The sequence below is a fragment of the Castanea sativa genome, chromosome 4, assembly GCF_040712315.1.
Source record: "Castanea sativa cultivar Marrone di Chiusa Pesio chromosome 4, ASM4071231v1".
Lineage (NCBI taxonomy): Eukaryota > Viridiplantae > Streptophyta > Magnoliopsida > Fagales > Fagaceae > Castanea > Castanea sativa.
In genome coordinates, this window is record NC_134016.1 from 1,843,553 (window position 1) to 1,865,681 (window position 22,129).

General features: G+C 32.5%; 1 pseudogene; it reads right to left on the reverse strand.

Moving 5' to 3' along the window:
* Positions 1-17,838: 17,838 nt before the first annotated feature.
* Positions 17,839-21,010, reverse strand: LOC142630359 (2-alkenal reductase (NADP(+)-dependent)-like; annotated as a pseudogene).
* Between the last annotated feature and the right edge of the window lie 1,119 nt (positions 21,011-22,129).

Genomic DNA, 22,129 nt, shown 5'->3' on the forward strand with positions numbered 1-22,129 from the left:
TAAATTCCTTTCATGAGAGAAGTAGAAATTTTTTTTTAAATTAAAAAAAAAAAAATATTCATGCGTAACAGATCCATTAAAATAAAAAAATAAAATCCTCTAACAAATAAATACAATATGAATGTTTTATTATTATTGTTTAGATTAGACCCAAGTACTCATATACATGTGTATGTATATGTGCGTCGATTTGGCTTCACCACTAGTCTTGCTTTTGATTGAACAAGGTTGATATATTAAAAAGAAAGTTTAGATTCGAGGTTTTCTAATTTCAATTTGGCCAGTTTGTTTCGAATTTCGACGATAATGTTTTCTAAAAAATGAATCATTTTTTAAAAAGTATTTTCTATAAAATTATCTCATTTTTCAACGTAGGTAGCAATCTCAAATGAGTTGAAAAACCATTTTCAAACTTTCCATTTTTAGCTTGTTGTGAAATAGATCCGTTTTCTAAAAACATTTAATGTAAAACAATTTCTAAAAATAAAACATACTTTTTCTGCTAACTAAAAATAGTTTTCCTTTAAATTATTTTTTCTTATGCTACGAAACACTAGAAAAATATAAAAACTATCTTTATACAAAATTTTACATTAGACATGACTTAGATAAAAATGGTCCGTATACCTCATGAAACAAATTGCAAAAGAGACGTTTAACCAAAAAAATAATCACAAAAGAGATAAGTTCGTAATTGTTATTAAAAATAAAGAATTTAACTTACTTCAGTACTTTTTTTTAATTAGAATTTCTTTTTATTTTAATGAGAAATTCATTAACTAAATAAAATATAGATAATAAACCCACTACTACTGAAAGTAAACCAAATTAAAAAAGAACCGCGAATAAGTTGCATATTTTAAGAATATAGCAATACATGCAATTTACCCAAAAAAATAATAATAATAATAATAAAATTGAATAGCATGAAAGACATGTCAGGGTGCACTTACTGTAGTACTAGATGCAGTCAATGGACGTCAGGAAGAGTGAGAGAAAGAGAGAAGGAGCTTATCAAAAAAAGAGAAAGCAAGAAATAGAAATAGTTTGAGAAGAATAAAGAGGAAGAGGAAGAGGAAGAGGATGAGGATGAGTAATGGTCTGGCAATGTATAACACGCGTTTGTGAACCTTTGCTAAAAAGTTTCCTTGCGTATCTCAATTATTGAAGAGAAAATAGATTCGATATTGAAAAGAAAAGAGAAGAAGAAATTAGGGAGGATAGGGGCGGCTGGAAAGAAATGAGAGAGAAGAAGAAAGTAGGGATATTTATATGATGCTATAGTACTAGGGTTTTAAAAATTAAATAGCAAAAAAATCACTCATGCCCACGCGAAGGCTCGATCTAGGGATCTGCTAGCCAAGACTTAAGGAGCATACCACTAAGCCACTGAAGAGTTATGTTTTAAAGTTACGTAAATATATATATATATATATATATCGGTTCGGTTCGGTTGGTTTCGGGGTGAAAAAATCCAGCACCGAAACTGAAACCGAAACCGAACCGCACCGAAACCAAACCGAAATTTTGACAACGTTCAGTCGGTTTCAATCAGTTTGTTCGGTTCCTCAATTTTTTGCACACCCCTAATTCGATGTGTCGGTACATGGAATTCTTTTTTTTTGTTTTAAGAGAAATAATTACAATATGCTATTAACCCTGTAGCTCGAACCCTTATCATTTAAACTCCAAGTACTTTGTACAAAGAAAAGTATCAATTCAGCTACAAAACCTTTAGCCAGTAGATAAAATTCCTGTGCAAATATAATCATCTCCATTTTTCAGTCAACAGGGAATCTCTTGTGCAAGCATCACTGTTGTTTTACTTTTTTACTATGCGTCAAAGCACTAAAATCATTGATCCCTTTAAATACAGCTTTGACTAAAAAGATGCAAAAATTATAATTTAAAAAGTGTTATAAAAATACATGATTAAAATATTTATAATAAAAAAATTTGTTTAAAACACCTTATTAAACATTTTTTTTTTAACAACAGTTTTTAGTATTTATACACTCAAAACTGTTGTTAAAGGTCCTGTACCAAACAACCCTTTTTGTTTTACTTTTAACCCCAACTAACTCACCACTCATCGGCCAGACACAATGCGTTTACATCATCACAAAATTCAGAACACATATATAAATTAATTCAAAGGTAATATGGTTCTTATCTTGGAAATTTTAGAAGAGTTCCAAGTTCCAACTAATTACCATGGCCCTTCTTTGTTTTAAAAAGCCTCATAAGATTCTTTGGTTTTTCGGTTTTTCCCAACCAACTCACCTAGAAAGAGTTATCACAAATGTAAAGTTCATAATAAATTTGTCCCCCACACCACCCCTCTTTACCCTTGTTATAAAGTTTTTTATCTTTTAAGTTTTCCTTCATTTTTAGGGATTATTTATGCAATTATTATTATTATTATTATTTATATCATAATTAATAGATTATTGTTTCTTTTATTTGTCAAACTTCATTTGAAAAATAAAAAAGTCTTCTATTTTTTATTTTTTGTATTAATGATTGTTAAAGGTTTGAGCTAGATAGAAGGACAACAAATGTTGAAAAAAAGAACTAAGAGTCTAATTTTTCTAATTCTAATCCACTCCCGAAGAGTTTATTTGAAATTTGCTTATTTTATTGAAACTGAAAATTTTTTGTTGGAAGGACTATAGATAAAGGTAAAAGTTAGCTAAAATAATATAGTGAGACCCATAAACAATATCAAAAACTTTTGTGAAACTTATAAATAATAGCAAAAATAAACTAAATAATAAAATAAGTTAAAAAAAATAATTTTTACTAAACACACGCTCAATAATAATCGGCAGCAGATCAGACCAGATCACGTCAATAAATTGTAGCTGGGATGTGATAGGACCAAAGTGATGTCCCCAAGTTGTTGGTTACATTTGAACCTTGAAATTATTGAAGACATTGCTACATGTCCAGACTCAACTAACCGAGAAATTATACGTTGAATCAAAAAACTCTTTTTCTTTTTCACTTTTTGCTAGAAATTTAAGTGGATGTTAATAAATGAAATTAATAATTGAAAACTTCGTTTTGTTAGGCATATTTTGATTCTTACTAGGGGTAAAACAGGTGGTCCCTGCTTTGGTTGGAAAAATGACATTAACATATAAATAATGGCTCAAAACTGACATTTCACTAATCAAATTATTTTGATCTTTAAGGTTTATGCATTATGATCAGTTGAGTCACTCAGGAGATGTTTGGGGAATAGTTTAAGACATATTGTTTATATATTTTTGATATACATATCGATAAAAAAATATATATAAATATGTATAATATTATTTAAAATGTGTTAAAATTATTGGGTCAAATAAACCTCAATTGTAGTAGCACGACATTTCTGCAACAAGCTTTTAAAGCAAGTCAATGTCATAGGAAGATGCAGTGAATAATGGAGGTCAGGAATAGTAAGAGAGAGAGAGAGAAAAGGTAATAATAGACTGTGAAGATAATAAAGATGATGGGTTGTGTTGTGTCTTTCAAGATGGGGCCCAGGCTTGAACAAGCAGGACCAGCACTAGTATTTTATTAGAAACTGTTTTCAGAAAACATGGCAAAACAAGTCCTTAGTTTTGTGCTTTGCTTCTCGTTAACTTCTCATTTTTAAAAATCAAATTGATAACAAATACTCCAATCTTGTTTTGACAAATATGAATTAATGAGAAATAAAAATTACACGTTAACGAGAACCAAAGCACAAAATTATAAGCAACCACACCGGTTCGTAAATAGTCTATTAAAATATAAAAAGTGCTCAATTTTATATATTTAAACTCAAAAATTCTCATATCAGTCTTTGTAAAAATGTCTAAATATACACAATAGTTTGGTAAATGAACACTAACCATGTATATATACACGATTACTGTTTACTGTGTAAATTTTTTTTTTCTCTCTCCTCAGTCCTCATCCTCTTTTTCTCCTTTCCTTTCTTACCTCACTCTCATAGTTATTGTTCATAGTGTTAAAGAAATAAATATTTTATTTAAATAAATGTATATAAAAGACAAACTGATGTGGGTGTTTTCTAAAAATAAGTATGTAAAATAAAAAAAGTAAGTTTTAAATGTGTAAAATAAAAAAAAAAAATTGCACATACTGATGTGGATGCTCTAAGATCTTTTTGCCAAGTTTAAATTTAAACAATTTCAAAAAAAAAAATTTTGATATGCTAAACAATTTCAATCTTGTTATATAAAAATAAGAGTTGTTTAATTTTGTCCATATATATCAATGATCATTACACGTTATTACTGTCGCCATTAAATGTTAAACAACATCGCAAATGTTTTAAAGCATAAATCAATCTCAAAATTAGAGAAAGTGGTACTCTCAACTCAAAACTGATTTTTATTTTGTTCCAGTTTAAGAAGAAATAAAAACATTAAAAAGCATCTCATTTTGTTAATTTCTTTTTTATTCCAAGATAACAGTTTTTTTTTTTTTTGCAAACATAACAAAATTAATTCCTTTATTTTATTCTTTGTATCCCAACTTGTAATTTCTTTTATTTATTTTTATAATTTTATTTCTTGTTAGCGCATATTTGGATTTTAAAAAAGAAAACCAATTTGGTTCCTCAAAATTTAGATTCTTTATTAATTTTGCTTGATTGCTTAAATTTTTTAAAAAAAATTGGCAAGAAAGAAAGAATATTTATGCCATTTCCTTATGAAAGAAAAAAGGATTAAATGATGAAACAAACTTAACAGACAAGAAAGAAAAAAGAATTAAATGATAAAACATACACATTGAATAATATTTTTGCCATTTCATTATGAAATATGCATACTTGGTCAAGATGTAGGGATTTGGAGGCTTACATGAATAATCTTGCGGCATTTGCTTTAAACAAAACATTTGCAAAATAATTATTTCTGGCTATTTAATTTCATCTTTGCGAGGAATATTAAAAATTAAAGGAAATAAATAAATAAAAGAAAAATATAATCTCAAAGCTTGAGGTTTATAGATATTACATTGTAAAAAATTTATTAGAAAAAAAAAATTTGATGTTTAGCTTGAAGTATTTGGAAAGTAGAGAAGTATTGTAACGTTGAAGACTAGCAGCAACTGCCATTTATCCATCCAAAAAGATGGAAAGTAACTACTATTTTTTTACTTTTCTTTTATGGTAAAATTTTTTCAAAAATTAAAAAAATTATCAATATTTTTACGATGCCCAAAAATTTCTTTTCCAAATGTCCTTCTTTTGTTTAGCGGGGAACATCTTTTCCACACATTTATCAGGTCCGTGTCTCTTTTCTAAAAGGAGCCTTACGGGATGGGACATTCCCATGTGCTGGAGCTTGATAGATCATCATTAAAGATTTTGTTAGATCTTGATAAAGGCTTGCACACACTCGCTTTACTCATTCCTTTGAAAACAAAAATTCAATTCAAAATGCGAATCAATAAATTTTAGATAAAATTGTGTTCACAAATTTAATTAAAATTATATTTTTAAAATACAATTTAAAAAAAAAAGTGTATTAAATATGTACAAAAGTAAGTATTTGATAGAAAATATTTTTTCGTAAGTATAAGATAATCAGTACTCTTAAGAAACATTTGGTTCATTGTGATATGCCTTAATGTGACATTTAGGGCATATTTGAGAGATTGTAAAAGTAATTATATAGGAATAGGAATAGATATTATAAAGAATACAAAATGTTGTAATACAATACTTATTACTATTCATTTGTTTAGTGACAACACAATAATAAAACTCTGAAAATAATGAAATGAAAGCATTTTAAATTAAACTTAAAATATATTTTAGGAAATATCTTACTGATATAATTATATTTCCTAAAAAAATATTTTTTAAATTTGAAAGAGGGATTAGTTATTTTTTTATGATTTATTATTTTCATAATTGTTATGTACATATGAAAATTTTGTTTATTTGAAAATATATTAATTTTAGAAATTAATATACCTATTAAGGAATAACTATTACAACCTTTTTAAAGATGAATAATTATTCCTCATTTTAAAGAATAGATATTTACAATGAATGATTATTCCCCGTAATAAAAACATAACCAAACTACTAAATAGCTAAACCATAGGAATGATATACTCCAAGGTTTTTTGTTTATTTTATTTTTTCTAACATTACCATAATCTAAAATTACAAAATATATCACACCACCTTAATCTCATTACTTTTCTAAAGAATGTAATATTATATTCTTGTATTGAGATTACATTTTTATAATCTTATATTAATATAATATTACGGTGTGGTATAATGTCACGGCAAACCAAACACCCTTTTGAGATTTGTGACCAATGCAAATTCGTAGCTACATACCGGACTGGCCCTGTCAAAAACCATCTTAAAGACTTTTTTTTTTAATGTCAAAATTTTTTATTTATTCCAATTTGAGGTTTATGCCTTAGTTCAATGAGATTTATGTATTTTTGATAACCAAAATAGTGAAGTGTGGGATGAGACTCTTTTTGGAAAAAAAAGTTAATGAACAACAAATAGTATTGAAGTTATTATCCAGCGCATGTGTGTGTTTATTCATTTTTTTTGGACTAGGTCTCATACCATTCAATGGAGTCTGCACTATTTGGATATGGCAAATGCATAAATTTCATAATCCAAATATGGCAAATGCATAAATTTCATTGGATTACGATATATGAATGAAAAATTTTGACTAAAAAAACCTTTAGACAGATATAGTGCACACAATTAGCCTACTTTCTATAAAGTAATGCTAGATATACAAATTTTTTCACAAAAAATTTACAAATTATCGATGTGGTGAGTAATTATTAGTAAATAAAAATGTGGTATTAATAAGAAACCTAGATGAAAACCAATAAGAAGTTGATCACATCAACCGTTTATAAAAATATTGTTAAATAGTTTGTGGTTGTACTATTATTTTTATTAATACTATAGAAAAATAAAGACAATTCATTTATTTTATGACAAAATCACATTAAATTGTCAATAAAAAAATCCATATTAGAGAGAAGGCATAAATAAGTGGACTTTTTTATGTTTATGCACCTGTACATTCAAATTCCAAAACTAATCACAAATATTAAAAATTGAAAAGAAAAATTACATCCAATCATTTGGTCTAAATTATTGTTCTCCATTCTTCATCAGTGAATTTTCAATCCAAAAAGGGCCCTTCCTTCTCAAAAGTGAAAAATGCTAACCATAACACATGACCTCTTCTATTTACTTTGGAGCTCTAGTAAGTCACATACATGCTGTAAGTATTTGGAAAGCAGAGAAGACACTACTATTATTAGAAGAGGGGAACTTCACGTCTATCATTAGGTCTGTTTTTTTTTTTTTTTTTTTTTTTTTTTTAATTAATGTAAATGGAACCTTGTAGGACCGAAGTCATTACTGTCTTCTTTAATTTCTCATGTTCACATTCATGCTTGAAAATTTTTAACTTTTTTTTCTCATGTTCACATTTTAAATAGAAAAAATGTCACCTTCATTATTACAAATTGTCTTTGTCTTCCAACGAATTCAAATTCTCTTTAATACTCTACTGTGCATGAGTCACTTTCTGCTTTATTTCTTCTTATTTACAAAGAAATTACTCGTTGGAAGACTCCTCTGAATGCCCCTCTTTGGAATAATATTTCACCTTTAAACATTTTTAAATGGAAAAATTAGTGAATTCTCTAATAATATTGGTTTTTGAAATATTTTATAAAATTTTGATTAATTTCTCTTTAATTTTTAATAGAAAAAAGAAAACTTATGGGTTAATTTTGATCTAAACTAAACTCCTGTCATATTTGTTTAAAAGTAGCGACTCCTTTTGATTAAGGTAGTTTTAATTCAATCCATCTTGACTCTAATCAATTTAGGTGAAACACAAATTCAATCACGTAAGAAGAAAAAATCAAATCAAATCTCACCTGATGTCTAAATTTTGGTCCTCTTCACCATGTCAAACCCAAACTCAATGGTGTAAACAAATAAAATAAAAAAGCAAAAGCAAAATAAAAAATCTTACCTGAATTCTATCTAAATTTTGGCCATCATCTTCCCTCCCCCTGTTTTTGTTTCTAAAAAAATAAATAATAATAATAATAAAGGACAACAACAACTGGCCATAGTCACCATCCACTTGAATAAGTTTCATCCTTTACAATTATTGTATCGTTTGACCATTTTTGTCACTATTCAATCAACACCTTTTACTTTACCTCTTTTCAGTTTTTCCAATTTATACTTTAACTTCTTTTCAGGCCTTTCCTTTTTAATCAACTTCAACTTTATACTCTAACTTTTTTTTTTTTTCATTTAAAAAAAAAAAACAAGGCCTTTCTCAAAATCAATGAAAAAAAAAAAAATCTTTTTAGGCAATTCACCTACGCTTGTTCTACATAATTCTTTTTTTCCTTTTTCTTTTAAGTGTCCATTTTGAATTTTTTTTTGGTAATATATATACACACACATAATATGAAAAAAAAAAGTTAAGAGTTAAATTATTTTTAAAAAAACTAAAATTTAAATTCTTTGAAATAAAACTTAAACAAAAAGTAGTGTGAGACTTATAAATAAATAGGTAATTTAAGTAAAATGCTAGTTTTTTTTTTTTTAATGCTTAATCGATTGTCAAATGCACACAAATTTTACATCAAATCTTACTTAGTTTTATTAAAATTCTATGTCAATTCTTACGTAGTTTTATTAATCATATTTTTATCCTTTCCACATGTAAGTAAAAGCTAGCTAGACAATGAGGTATTGTATATTACTTACACTTATCAATAGTTGTGAGTTCTAGTTAGTTCAACTGATAAAGTCTTTGATGGTTGAATAAGAGATTTGGAGTTCAATCTCCGCCTACACCAAAAATTGATTGGTGTCTTGGTCTGATAATAAAAAGTTATCATCAGGAGCCAACGTCATAGGTTAAAACTCTCACTAAAAAAATGTTGTAAAATAGTATATGATGTAGCGTGGGCGTGTAGAAGCAGAATCTGTAACACACAATTATTACAATTCTTCCACAAAACCTAAGTTCCACAAGAGCACTAGGCTAGTAGGCAAAATAATAGAGAAAACCTCTTTAACAAGCTTTTATTAATCAACACACATAACAACCATAATTAACCTCTCTATAAAGAGTATTTATAGGAATAGAATTTCTCATACTCCTTTTAGGAAAAGAAATAATAAACTTACTTCTACTTGAGAAAGGAAAAACAATTTAACTAGAAAAAGAAAAACAATTAAAATCCTAATTTAACTAGGAAAAAGAAAACAACATAAACTATTAAAATATTTCATTCTTCCTTAACCAATCTGCATCATTCTCTTGGGGTTGGGGAAAACTCGTCCTCGAGTTTTGTGGCAATCTTTCACGATCAATTGGAACCCCGAATAATCCTCTCTATCCTATTCTTCTGTGCCAGACAAGACGAATCAATATTCTACTTATTAATCCTTTTCTCACTCATAATAAATCTTGATGTACGAATTTTTATTCTTGACCTCTTTTGCCACAATGGGATATATGAAACAAGTACTAAAAAAGAATAATCCATGCACACACCCATAAACTTCATATTGCCTCCTCCGCAAAAATTACTTAAAATCACTTGTTCACACCTCTTGTTGACCTCTATCAATTCTTGTTCAATAAAATCCTCCCAAAAGGGATCAATAAAGTTTTCCAAATTAATATTAAATATATAATCAGGAAAAATTTTGTTGAGGAGCTCATCAACCCCAATGAAATCATTGTGTTTAATGTGATCAAGTTTAAACTTTAGTAGATTAAAACTTCGTTCATCAATAGAGAACTCATCTATTGTTGAACAAACCAATTGTACCAACGTATGATTGTAATCAATAAAATCAATAACCTCTTGTTTTTTAATGTTGAAAATCTCATCAACGGTAATTTGATAGTTATAATTAGGAGATTTGAACCCTAAATGTTTTAAAAATATGAGGAGGTGTTAATTGGATGAGCTACAATCATATCTATAGTTCTATATGTAAATTCTCACTTTTAATACCATAGAAGAATTTAAACTAAAGCACAAAATATAATAAGATTAAGTGGCTTTCAAACTTCCAGTCAGTTTAATTAGTAAAGTGTTTTATTATCAAATAAGAGATCTAAGTGTCAATTCTTACCTACACAAAAAACAAATTGATGTTTTTGACCTGATGATAAAAAACAATCCTCATGTGCATGTGTGTGTGTGTGTGTATATATATATATATATATATATATATATATTTTAAAGCAAACAATTATTAACTCTATTTGAGTAATAGAAAAATGATTGATGGTCCCAGGTGGTTATCTTATAAAATAAAAAGTCTATAACAACATTACAACAAATAGGATGATATGAAAAATAAATAATGAAACAAATTTAAAACATCCCGAAAATTTTGATAACAATTTATTTATTTATTTATATGTTAACAATTTTGGTAAACTTATAATGAGTCTTATTATGACTCTATGAGTTATGACTAAATTATATCTTACAACTTATAATACTTTCGTTAAGCAACATTGTGCAACCATGATGTGTATGACCTCACTTGTATTAATAAAAAAAAGTATATTTTTAAATATAAAATGAATAAGGAAACTTTACATAAATTTCTAGAAACTCTTGGTGGTTCGTCGGTTTTGATTTTCTGCAACTTTGTGTTCCTGTTGTTCTGTAGGGAATGGTTGTTTGTTCAAACTTGATTCATTAACATTATGAAAGATTTTGGACGAGTATTTCATTGAAAAACTTTAAACTTTTTTTTTGTTGGTAAATAAGGACAACATATATTAAACACCAGTAATACATTACAGAGAATGATAAGCAATCCTTATCAAAGTTAAAAGAGATTGTCATGTGGTATTGCTCCTTATCTGGTCAAGGCATTAATTTTGCAAAATCTGATTTGTTCTGCACCCCTAATATACCTCCTAACATTCAACAGTCCTTGGCTGAAAATCTGCAAGTTAACCGTGTCCTCAAGCCTAGCAAGTATTTAGGAACAGAATTCAAATTGAGAGGCAAAAGAGTCATGGACTTTCAAGACTTAGAAGATAAGATGCAGGCTAAACTTCAGGGTTGGAAAGCAAGAATTTTGTCTCAAGCAAGTAGAACCACCCTCATAACGTCAGTCTTGCAATCAATGCCTCTCTATACCTTCCAATGCTTTAAGGTACCAGAAATTATTTGCAGCAAATTAGATGCAACAATAAGGGCTTTTTGGTGGGGGCATGATTTGGGTACTAGGAAATTACATCTGATTCGGTGGGATAAAATTTGCCAGACAAAAAGCAATGGTGGCTTTGGTTTCAAGAAGTTTAGCACCTTTAATAAGGCTATGCTGGCAAAACAATTTTGGAGGATCCAAAACTCCCTAGACTCACTCCTTGCTAGAACCTTTAAAGCAAAATACTTCCCTAGAACTCACCTGCAAGGATACATACCTAAACCCAATCACTCATGGACTTGGAAAAATATTGCAAAACCTCAATTTGCAGAACTGGGAAAAGGCAGATGGTTAGTTGGATCAGGTCATCAAATCCCTCTCAACCATCCTGATTGGTTTAACATCCCGGACCATAGCCTGAGAGACCACAATCTCCTTAAAGGTACAGTGGCTAATCTTATTCATCCTAGCACAAAAACTTGGAATTGGGATTTACTTGGGAGGTTATTTGACCACAACACTTGTGTAGAAATCAGCAAAATTCATGTTGCTAAAACGGATAGAGTTCCAAACATGCTAGCATGGAAGTACTCTGATTCAGGGGAATATAATGTTGCCAAAGCTTACTCTTTGATTCAACAAATTCATAATGCAAACACAAGAACAGACCACGTCACAGAAGATATCCCTAAATCTGTTTGGAAAGCTTTGTGGAAAGTGAAGCTACCTATGAAAATTATTACCTTTATCTGGAAGTTATTGCATGATAGTATACCAGTGTTGACAAACCTGATCATAAGAGGCATTCAAACAACCAACAGATGCCTAATGTGTGAAGAAGGGGAGGAAACAATGTCTCACCTATTTCTTCAATGCCCTTTTGCTAGGGCTGTCTGGTATGGCTCATCACTTGGCATCAGAACTTCGGATCTGAACCAACTTTCTGTAAAACAATGGCTTCTCAGTCATATCACTACCACCAACATGCCAGCTCAGACAAAGCAAAGTTCTCTTCAATCAATCTTCACTATCCTATGGACAATGTGGACCCACAGGAACTTGGTTTCTCACAATGGGAAAACTCCTAATCCTGTTGAAGTAATTCTCACATCTCAATCTTATATTTGCAGGTATAAGGAGGCTTTCAATCTGTATCAGGGGTACAATCATAGTCAAAGGAGCAGGAATAGAGCAAGGGAGTGCAGACAGAATTGGCAACTTCTGATAAAGGTGGCAGCTACCAAAAACAAAAGAAAAAGAACCAGAAAGGAGTGGATTTGCTGTTGAAGCTAGGAGCTTGGATGGATCAGTTTTGTTCAGGGGGGGAGCAAGCAATGATGAAAAAACACACCATCAAGCAGCTTAGGAAGCTTTTTTGTTGGCCCTGATGAAAGCAAGGGATCTAGGATATCAGAGACTGTATGTACTTATTAATGATAAATATTTGGTTCAAATATGCAACAATGTCAAGAAGGCAGGGTTTCCATGATTTAGTTAATCCAAATGCTGCTAAAGTTCATTGAGGTTAACATAGCTCTAAGAAAGTTCCAACTCACTCTATCATAAGCCTTGCACATGTCAACTTTTAGAGCCCCATACCCTTTTTTCCTACCCTTTTTTTTTCCTCGTGGCATCCATAATTTCATGAGCTAACAAGATATTATCAGAGATGCCTCTACCTTGTATAAAGGCATTTTGGAAGGGTGAGATGAGGGAATTCATAAGTGCCTTTAGTCTATTAACCATAATCTTTGTAATGATTTTATAAGTGACATTACAAAGATTGATGGGTCTAAACTGAGTCACCTCCTCAGGAACACTCACCTTAGGAATGAGGGTAATGGAGGTTTTATTTAGGGATTTGAGCAAGGAGTCTGAATGAAAGAAAGCTTGGGTTGATTTAAATATATCTTGCTTCATCACTGCCCAATAATCTTGGAAGAAAAAGGCTGGAATACCATCTAGGCCAGAGGCTTTATGAGCTCCTAATTGGAATACAACCATTTCTATTTCATCATTTGAAATTGGGCTATCCAATTGATGGACTTGATGTTGGCTCAATTTAGGAATAGGTAAGGTACTTAGATTTTCAACACTGGATTAAAAGGAATTGGAGTTTGGTTCATAAAATCTATCCTTAAAGTGCTTTACCAACAAATCTTTAATTTCCTCAATATTATTGGTGCTACTCCCATCCTCTCTTCTAAGTAGTGTAATCCTGTTTCTTGCTCTCCTCTGATTCACAATAGTCTGGAAATACTTAGTATTCCTATCATCTTGAATAATCCAATTGCTTCTAGCTTTTTGAGCCCACTTGATTTCTTCCCCATCCATCAAGTTTTCTTGCTCCTCCCTAAGAATTTTCTCATTCCTAACATCCATTAAAGTTTGAACTGAGTTTTTCAGAGTTTGTAGGATTTTCTGTTTGTCCTTGATCTCCCTTTCCACCTTTCCAAAAACTCTCCTATTCCACTCACTAAAGGTCCTTTTTACATTATTTATCTTATATTGTAAATTGAAAGCTCTAGAGCTAGTAGTGTTAACATCCCATGCTGATTTTACAACATCACCACAATCCTCATAAGTACTCCACATTCTCTCTAATCTAAAAGGTCTCCTCCTAAATGGTAGTTGTACTTCAAAGCCTAATAAGATAGACCCGTGATCAGATCTAATGATTTGGTGATTGTGAAGAGCATATTGTGGGTAGGAATTAATCCACTCCACAGAGGCAAATGCTTTATGCAGTCTCTCCATGACAAAATAGTCATCCTTCCTTCTATTCATCCAAGTGAAATTCTGGCCCTTAGCCTTAAGAGCACATAATTCCAAATCATTAAGAGTTTGTTGGAATAGATCTGCTCCAGCAATGCTATTACTATGGAAAGTAAATTTGTCCTCATCAGTTAAAACTTGGTCGAAATCACCTATGCACAACCAGTTTGGAAGAGCAATTTTCCTAATTTGCAATAATTCTAACCAAACATCCTTCCTTTTAGCTAACTCAAGATGACCATAAAAAAAAGTAATGGAAAGAGGGGGTATCTTTGTGATCTAGAAGGTTGGCAGGGATCATATTTTTGGAGCTATGTTGGATTAGGAGGTTGTGCTCTGGCATCCATCCCAACAGCAACCCTCCATTAAGTCCCACACGAGGAACCTCCCACCCATTCCAAAAGCCACATCTTCTCAACACATCAAAACCCTTATCTTCTTCCAACTTTGCCTCCATCAAAAATAGTATATTTGGTCTATGGTCTTGGGCCTTTTTTTGACCCTGTAGAACTGCAAAGGGTTTGCCCAACCCTCTACAGTTCTAGCTCAAGATCCTCATGGTTGATGGGGAAGCTATTGCAGGCCAGCTTCCCAAAGCCTATCTTTAGATTCAATTTCCATAGGAATTCCTAAGGTGCTTGCTTGAATATCTTGAATATTGTCTTCTTCATCTTGAGAGCTGTTCCTTTGAAAGTGGCAATAGCATAATCTCTATATAATGTTGCGTGCTAACTACTAAGAGCATCTCCAGCAGCTTCTTTATATTTTTGTACTGTTTGGACAATAAATAGTGAGATTTATCTTTTATCTACCTACTTTTTCAAATACATCTTCCCACAAATTCTCTATTCTTTCTCTATCTCATTTAAATATTATTTCTTCATTCATTATTTATTTATATTTTAACATACATATCCCCATATCCCCATCCCCACTCATTTCTTTACTAATTTTTTATTCTGTTTTATTCTTTTGCTAATGAACAGTAGCACATCAGGTTTGGAGAATAACGGTTCATTAGCAAAAAACTTTTTGAGTTTTAAAGAAGCTGTTGGAGGACTACTTTTTGGTTTCATTCTCCATTATAAAGATTATTTTGCTTTTACCTAAGCTATTGGAGATGCTCTAACCTCCCAATATCAAGTCTGATTCTTTTCCTTGAGCATTTTGTGCAGCTAGTAATGTCCATATCTGAATTGGTATTTGTATAGGAATTGGGGTTGTTATCTTGTGAGTGGGGGGTTATTGGGCTTGGAGAACTTGGTGGACCTGGCCCAAGCGTCAAAGTTTCAACCCCACCCAACAGGTTGCTTATTTGCGTAACAGTCAATGATGTATCCTATTGTGTGGGCTCAGATTCATGGTAGGGACAGTTCAGATTTTGAGGTATGACAGGTTGGGCTTCCTCTGTTTGATTTGGTAAAAGATTAGGGCCATCACTAGGCCCACATGATTCAAATCTAAATCTCCCGCGATCCACTCTCTGAACTAGGGTTTCTATAAAAGAATCTGGTGATTCTGGAATGCAGCCTTTCCTCCACGGGCCATTCCGTGCAACCTCTAGTCTCTCTTCATTCAAACTGTCCTGATTAAACATAATGGCAGTAGTATCACTCTCTGTCTCCGAATCTTCAAAGTGGCCAAGTGGGGGTGTTGGCTATGTCCATTTGTAACAAAAGGTCCATGGCCCTCAATCCAAGCCCATTTCAGAGAAGAATTCTCAGGCAGCAACCATGGGGGCGTAGAAGATAAACTTGTGGTACGGGTTGTGTGTTCTGTTTGAGGAGTAACAGGGGCGCTTGGTTCTGCAAAGGTGGATGCATCATTGTTATAAGCATTGTCCAAGTCACTCAGATTGGGGTCAGTTGAGGTTAAGGAATTAGCAGGGGTAGGGGGTACAGTTCTGGGATTCAGATTGAGAAGGTTAATGGCTGCGTGGAGTGAGGTGTCAGAATTTTGTGTTTGAGTAGAAAGGGATTAGTGCTTTGAGGGATTGAGTTGTTACCAACTGAAGGTTCATGAGGTGGGGGTGGGGGGCTTGAGGTACTAGGATCAAGGTAGTCACCAGAGAGGTTTGGCGGGTTTGCATGTCCAGTATTTGGGTCAAGATGTCCAAATCTAACCTGGGTAGTCCTGTGAAAAGCTCTAAGTTCATTGGAGAACTATGGGTTCAACACATCAAACCGAAACTGAACCTAGTGAATCTCTTGAATCCTCATTCTCTGCCTGTATAACATCCTCTCAATGTTCTCCATACACCGTGTGCATTGCCCTTCTAGTGTGTCCTATAAGCCCACATCTATTGCATAATTTATGTACCCTCTCATAACGACATTGTATCCAGAAATTTGAACCTTCCTCCATGCAAAGCATAAAACCTGCAAGTACTGGAGCCCTCATAAATCTTATATTCCTAGGTATATATTTTGTCTTCCCAATCAACCCTCTCTACTATACCCATTAATTGGCCTAGATACTCTGCAAGATCCGGGTACTAATATTCTAAGGGAAGACCATGCAGTTGGACCCAAACAGAAATATGATTTAGTTGAAGATTACTTAAAACCAGGTTTGGCCTCCATTTCTCAAGGATGAAGAAAGCCCCTTCCACTGCCCAGGGACCTTCACAAATGTGTTTTAGATCCTCCATGTACTTAAAGTGAAGTACATAAAAATAGGATTCTCTCCCTACAACAGTAACAGGTCCTCTGATTCTCCATGCACTATTAATAATGTGTTGTAAATAACTCACCGAAAATTTCTGATAGTCCAAGAGAAAGCCTATAGCACAGCGACTCCAGAACTCACGTTGTGCAGCAACATCTTCAGAATCCGGGTAGACTACTGGGCCATGCCTTGCAAAAGGGACTCCATCAATATCACTATAATGCAGATCAGGTTCTAGTTCCTCAGTAGCCATGTCAGTCCACCCATACTCTCTGGCTTCCATGTCACTGTCCATTCCTTCCAGAGAGGCAGAGAAGCCGTGCATGCACCAAAGGGCTGTGCAGCGCAGCAAAAAAGTGAAGGTGTGACCACAAAGCAGACTAAGAAAAAACAAAGAACGAAAAGGATGTTTGGGAAAAGGAAACAAGAAACAAAAGGAATGACGGAGCAAAAAGGGGGAAAACAGAGAATTTTGGGAAAAGAACAACAAGAGAGAAGAAGAAAAAGAACTAAAAAAGGTCAGTTATGGCTTGGTTTGAGATACTAGAAGGAGAATATGTCATCTTTTGTTTACTAGAAACTAGGAGTGAACACGCAGCTAACATGCACAGGTGGAGAAGGACGGGAACAATGATGACCCAAGTTTAGGAAAGTGTAAACCATAAAGCCACCATAAAGAGATTTGACGGCTACACTTAACACACTAAAAGAAGTACATCAAACGAAGGGTTGAGGAAACAAAGGGATGTGGGCAAAGGTTGCGGGCGGTAAACCCAAAAAGGGGGAAAAAGCTCTATCAGAGAGAAAAGCTTTTTACTTATACTGAATATTCTCAACAATCTGTACTGATGTGTGCATGTGTTTCAAAAAAAAAAAAACTTTAATTTAAGAAACACATGATTGAGATTGAATTGATAAGAACCATAAAAGGCAAGAGAATATTGGATGAACTTAGTATGTTGACATCAATGACATACATCTACTTATTGACATACATCAACAAGATCTGCAATATCCAAAATTATTGACATCAATGACATACATCTACTTAGTAAACTCAATTCTTCAAGAACACACCAACCTGAACATGTCCACGAAAAGTATAGATGCTTAAGGTTTATTTGCAGTAGGAATCCAAGGGACCAAAAGCTTTTGTTCATGAAGTTAAATCATTCTTTAGCAACTAAAACTACCTGTTTACCAAAATTGAGGCCAGAAAATAGCCCAACAAATGCTGCTAGGCCACACTCAAGGCCTTCAACTATGTTCCACATATAAAATCTTCCCTTCAGCAATGTGAAGTAGAACCAAATCCAGAAACTTTGGGAAGAGGTGAATGTAAGATAAGTCACAAATCCTTCTATGTTAACATGTTTCAAAACCAGGTGCATTAAATTGTGCACACCTTCTGGCTTGTCAAGGTTGCACTGTGAGATCATACCACAAGCAGCAATGCGACCATGGGCCTTCATGTTAAGTAGCACTGCATCAAGCATCTTTCCCCCGACGTCGTCAAAGTAAATATCGATACCCTCAGGAAAGTACCTGAAAAAGCAATACAGCATCTACACTAGATTAAGACCAGCAAATATGATATAGAAGTCCAAAAGACTCTTTGTTTCCCAAGTAGACAGAGTAAAACTTAGCTACTACGTTATGTTTATCCATCTTTTCCCCTTTTTTTAATGAAGGCATGAAATAGAAAAATTATTCCACAATATAACCATGTTTTTTTTCCTGTAAAGTTTCTAAGGCGTAAATATATATGAAGGGATGTCCAATTTCTTGAGAACAAGGATGTCCAATGCTTACTTCTGTATCAAACCAGCGACCCTGTCAAAGACTGAAATGAAAATTTCTATTCTAATTAGAACATATATTACTACTAACCTTTTCCAAGCTGCATCCAAGTCAGGCTCTTCTTTACAGTTGAAAGCCTTGTCGAAATTCAATTTGTTCTTCAGCAAATCACCTTTGTTAGAAAATATTTTTGAAAAAAAATGCTGGTTAGTGAGGCTGCCCACTCTGGTCAGGCACACCAACTCCTAAAGAAGATTAAAAATTGCCAAAGTATGCAAGGGTGATCAATATCTGTTATGATTTGTAAGAATGGAAAAGGGTGGCATATTTTGATCTGAACATTTTGTCTTTGGCATGTTACTGGCAAATCTTTAGACACCGGATAGGAAAAGTATGTTCATATCATTAACATATATGTTTATACTTAATATAAAAAATGCATAACAACCAAACAGTTCCGTGCTAATCTTAGCCTTAGGTAAAGAAAATAGAATTTATACCCTTCAAATGAGTGCTAGAAAGGACCACAGTGTCCTGTCAACTCTTGCGAAACATTTCAAATTTCTTGTTACTTCTATTTTTGGGTCCCTAAGGACATGGCAAATCAGGCAAAAAGCAATTGTTCACTAGTTCTTTGTACACAAATATATGTAGCAAGACAAACTCAATTATGCTCTAGCCATTAGAGAAGAGAGTTGCTCATTTAGGTATTAAGATAAAGTATATCAACAGTAGAGTTGCTTTGGATCAAACGCAGATTGATTGAAGAAATCAACCAATTGGACTGAGAATATCATGTTATAAACAGAATGGAAAAAAATATTAATTGAATTGAAACATCGAGCACTCATATTCAGCAAATCACCTTATCTTTGCTTCAGCACTTCCAATAACCTAGCAACCAAACAACTTTGCAAACTGCCCAACAAGCTGACCAACTGCTCCAGAAGCTGATGAAATGAAGCCATGCTCTCCTTTCTTTGGAGAGCAAACCTCATGAAAACCACAATAAGCTGTTAAACCAGGCATACCTACACATAAGGAAAATGTTAATGAGGTTTTTGCAGCAAGCTAGATAAATTACCATGAGATGGCCTTAATCTACAGATATAATATCAGCTAGATGAGTTAATGCTTGCAATTTGAAGAATTTTTTCCGGTTTCAACTTAGTTCTACAATCAGACTCGCCAATAAGAATCAATAGTATATAAGTTCTATTTTGGATAAACAACTAACCACTTTATTAAAATGTATAAAAAGGTACTCAGGATTGGAAAATTTTGTATTCTTGATTTATGATTGTGAGAGAGAATTTTGAAAGCCATCTGGGGTAGGCTACTTTGAATAATTAGATTTTACAAGAATATCACATGCAGGTAGATCAACCAGGAAAGAAGTGTGCATCAATAGTCGCATGCAACATCTGCTTACTGACAATTGGATCATCTTGACCAAACTTAACAAGAACAATCAAGAAAATCCCATCTGTTCCTTTGGTTCACATATTACCATAACCGTAATAATTAGTTTCCTAGACCTGTACATTCATCTCTCAAGTATACATCAAAAGGGAAAGAAAATCGGCTTGCCAAGAATGCCAGTATAGTAGGACAGTGGCACATTAGTGTGTTGGATTTTAAACATTTTCTGAAAATCCGTAATCAAACTATACTCTTCCCATCCTGTTATTCCCCAAACTAAGTCACCTTTCTTGAAATTTGGATTCCTAGAATCCAAAAATTTAGCCACGCCAAATCCAGTAAGTACCTCTATGATTCAACATGAAGGTCATTATTAAAGTACACAACTGAAATAAGATCAATATGAAACCCCTTCATTATAGATAGTAGATGTAATTAAATTTAAGGTTCTAGTTGGCCAAAAGAGCTATAATAATCATGTTTAAATAATAATTTTGGAAATCAACAGTGACTTGCAACTAATTACCACAAATTGGATCAAATGCAGGTTGACAATTATAGAACAGACTTGCATCATATCTTCATCTCTTTGTGTTGTAAATTAAATGGTGTTTTGAATGTATTTGATTGACAAATGATTTCACAATTCAAAAGTGTGTTAAGTATCAATTGAGCTACAAGATTGTTGGTAATATTCAGAAGAATTAGATTCATGTAACAATTCATGTTTTCCGGTTAGGAACAAAGTTCAGTTAAGTTAGTTATTCCAGATCTAACTCTAGGAAGAAAAGTTACAATTTTCATAATTTGTACTACTACTACTACTACCACCCAAACAAACAAGATAAATCTAGCATTGAATTACCGAAATGGGAGGCTTTGAGGAGTTGGTGTCGGGCTTCTTCAATTGGATAAGAACGTAAGGATCACAAGACATGTAGAGATTCTTCACCACAACCCCATTAGTACCTTCTGGGACTTTCAAGCTTAAGGTACCATTGCTACTCACGTACATGTCTGATTCTTTAGGAGAACCAGTCACATAAATCTTTAAGATCACTTGTTTGTTGCTCACTTCTAGCTCATCATCACCCTCACTTGCCATTTTTTAATAAATGAAGCTCCAACTAGTAGTAGCATCAATGAGTGTTAAATATAGAAGAAAAAGAAAACAAGATGAGATAACTAGACAAGAGTAGCACTGTCAAAAATAATAGTGGTGTGATCAGCTAATGCTTCATGATAGATAGTACTATGTTTGGACAAAAGGTGGATGAGGTCATTCGGATAAAGTTATACAACCCAAGAGTCCAGTTGCTCACTGGCATAGTGGCATTACGTGCTTTCCAATTATAAGGGGAGGTAAGCATTTACATAGGTCCGTATATGATAGAAAAATGTGTAAAATTTACATAGTTTTGTCTAAAAATGATCCACATCAGTCTATATATAATTGTGTAAATTTACAAGTTAGCTAAAATAATTGTGTAAATTTACACCGATACTATTCATTTTGCATTTAGTTATTTTTTCTTTATATACGTATCTTAAGGATGAAAGAAGAAAGTAGATGGTGGTTGTTGTGTGTGAAGAAAGAGAAACAATTAAAAATAATGAAGAAAAAATGATATTTTAATGAAATGAACTATAAAATAGATAATTTGATGTGTCGCTTTAAAAAAAAATAAGTATATAAAATAGAAAAAGTACATTGTTATACTAAAATAGAGAATTTTTTTTACACAAACTGATGCAAATGCTAAGGATTTAAAACTTTAAATTCTTTCAGCGCCATCCTCATAATTCTGGAATTATTATATAAAAAATTATGCATGATGTCAATATTTTTAAGAGAAACATTAAGGTGGCTTTGAAGTGTTTAAAGCTGTAACCCAGCCAGTTATAGGGAATGGTTGGTTGTTCAAACTTGCTTCATTAACATCGTGAAAGATTTCGGACAAGTATTTTATTGAAAATTCTTGATTTAAGAAATTCTAGCCAAGTTTAGTTCTAAGTTGTTTAAGTTTTGTTTGAAATTATTTTCAAGATAATTAGTAAGGGAGAACACCAAATTGTTGAGTAGATCTTGAGTACAATGGTTTTACAAGCATGAAAATATTAGCATGGCAATGATAATGACCACCGCGCACCCTTGGTGCGGTAGTTACTCCACAAGTATAAATGCTTGTGGAGTGTGGGAAGTAAGGGTCGGGGTTCAAGTCTCTAGGAGAGAGCTTC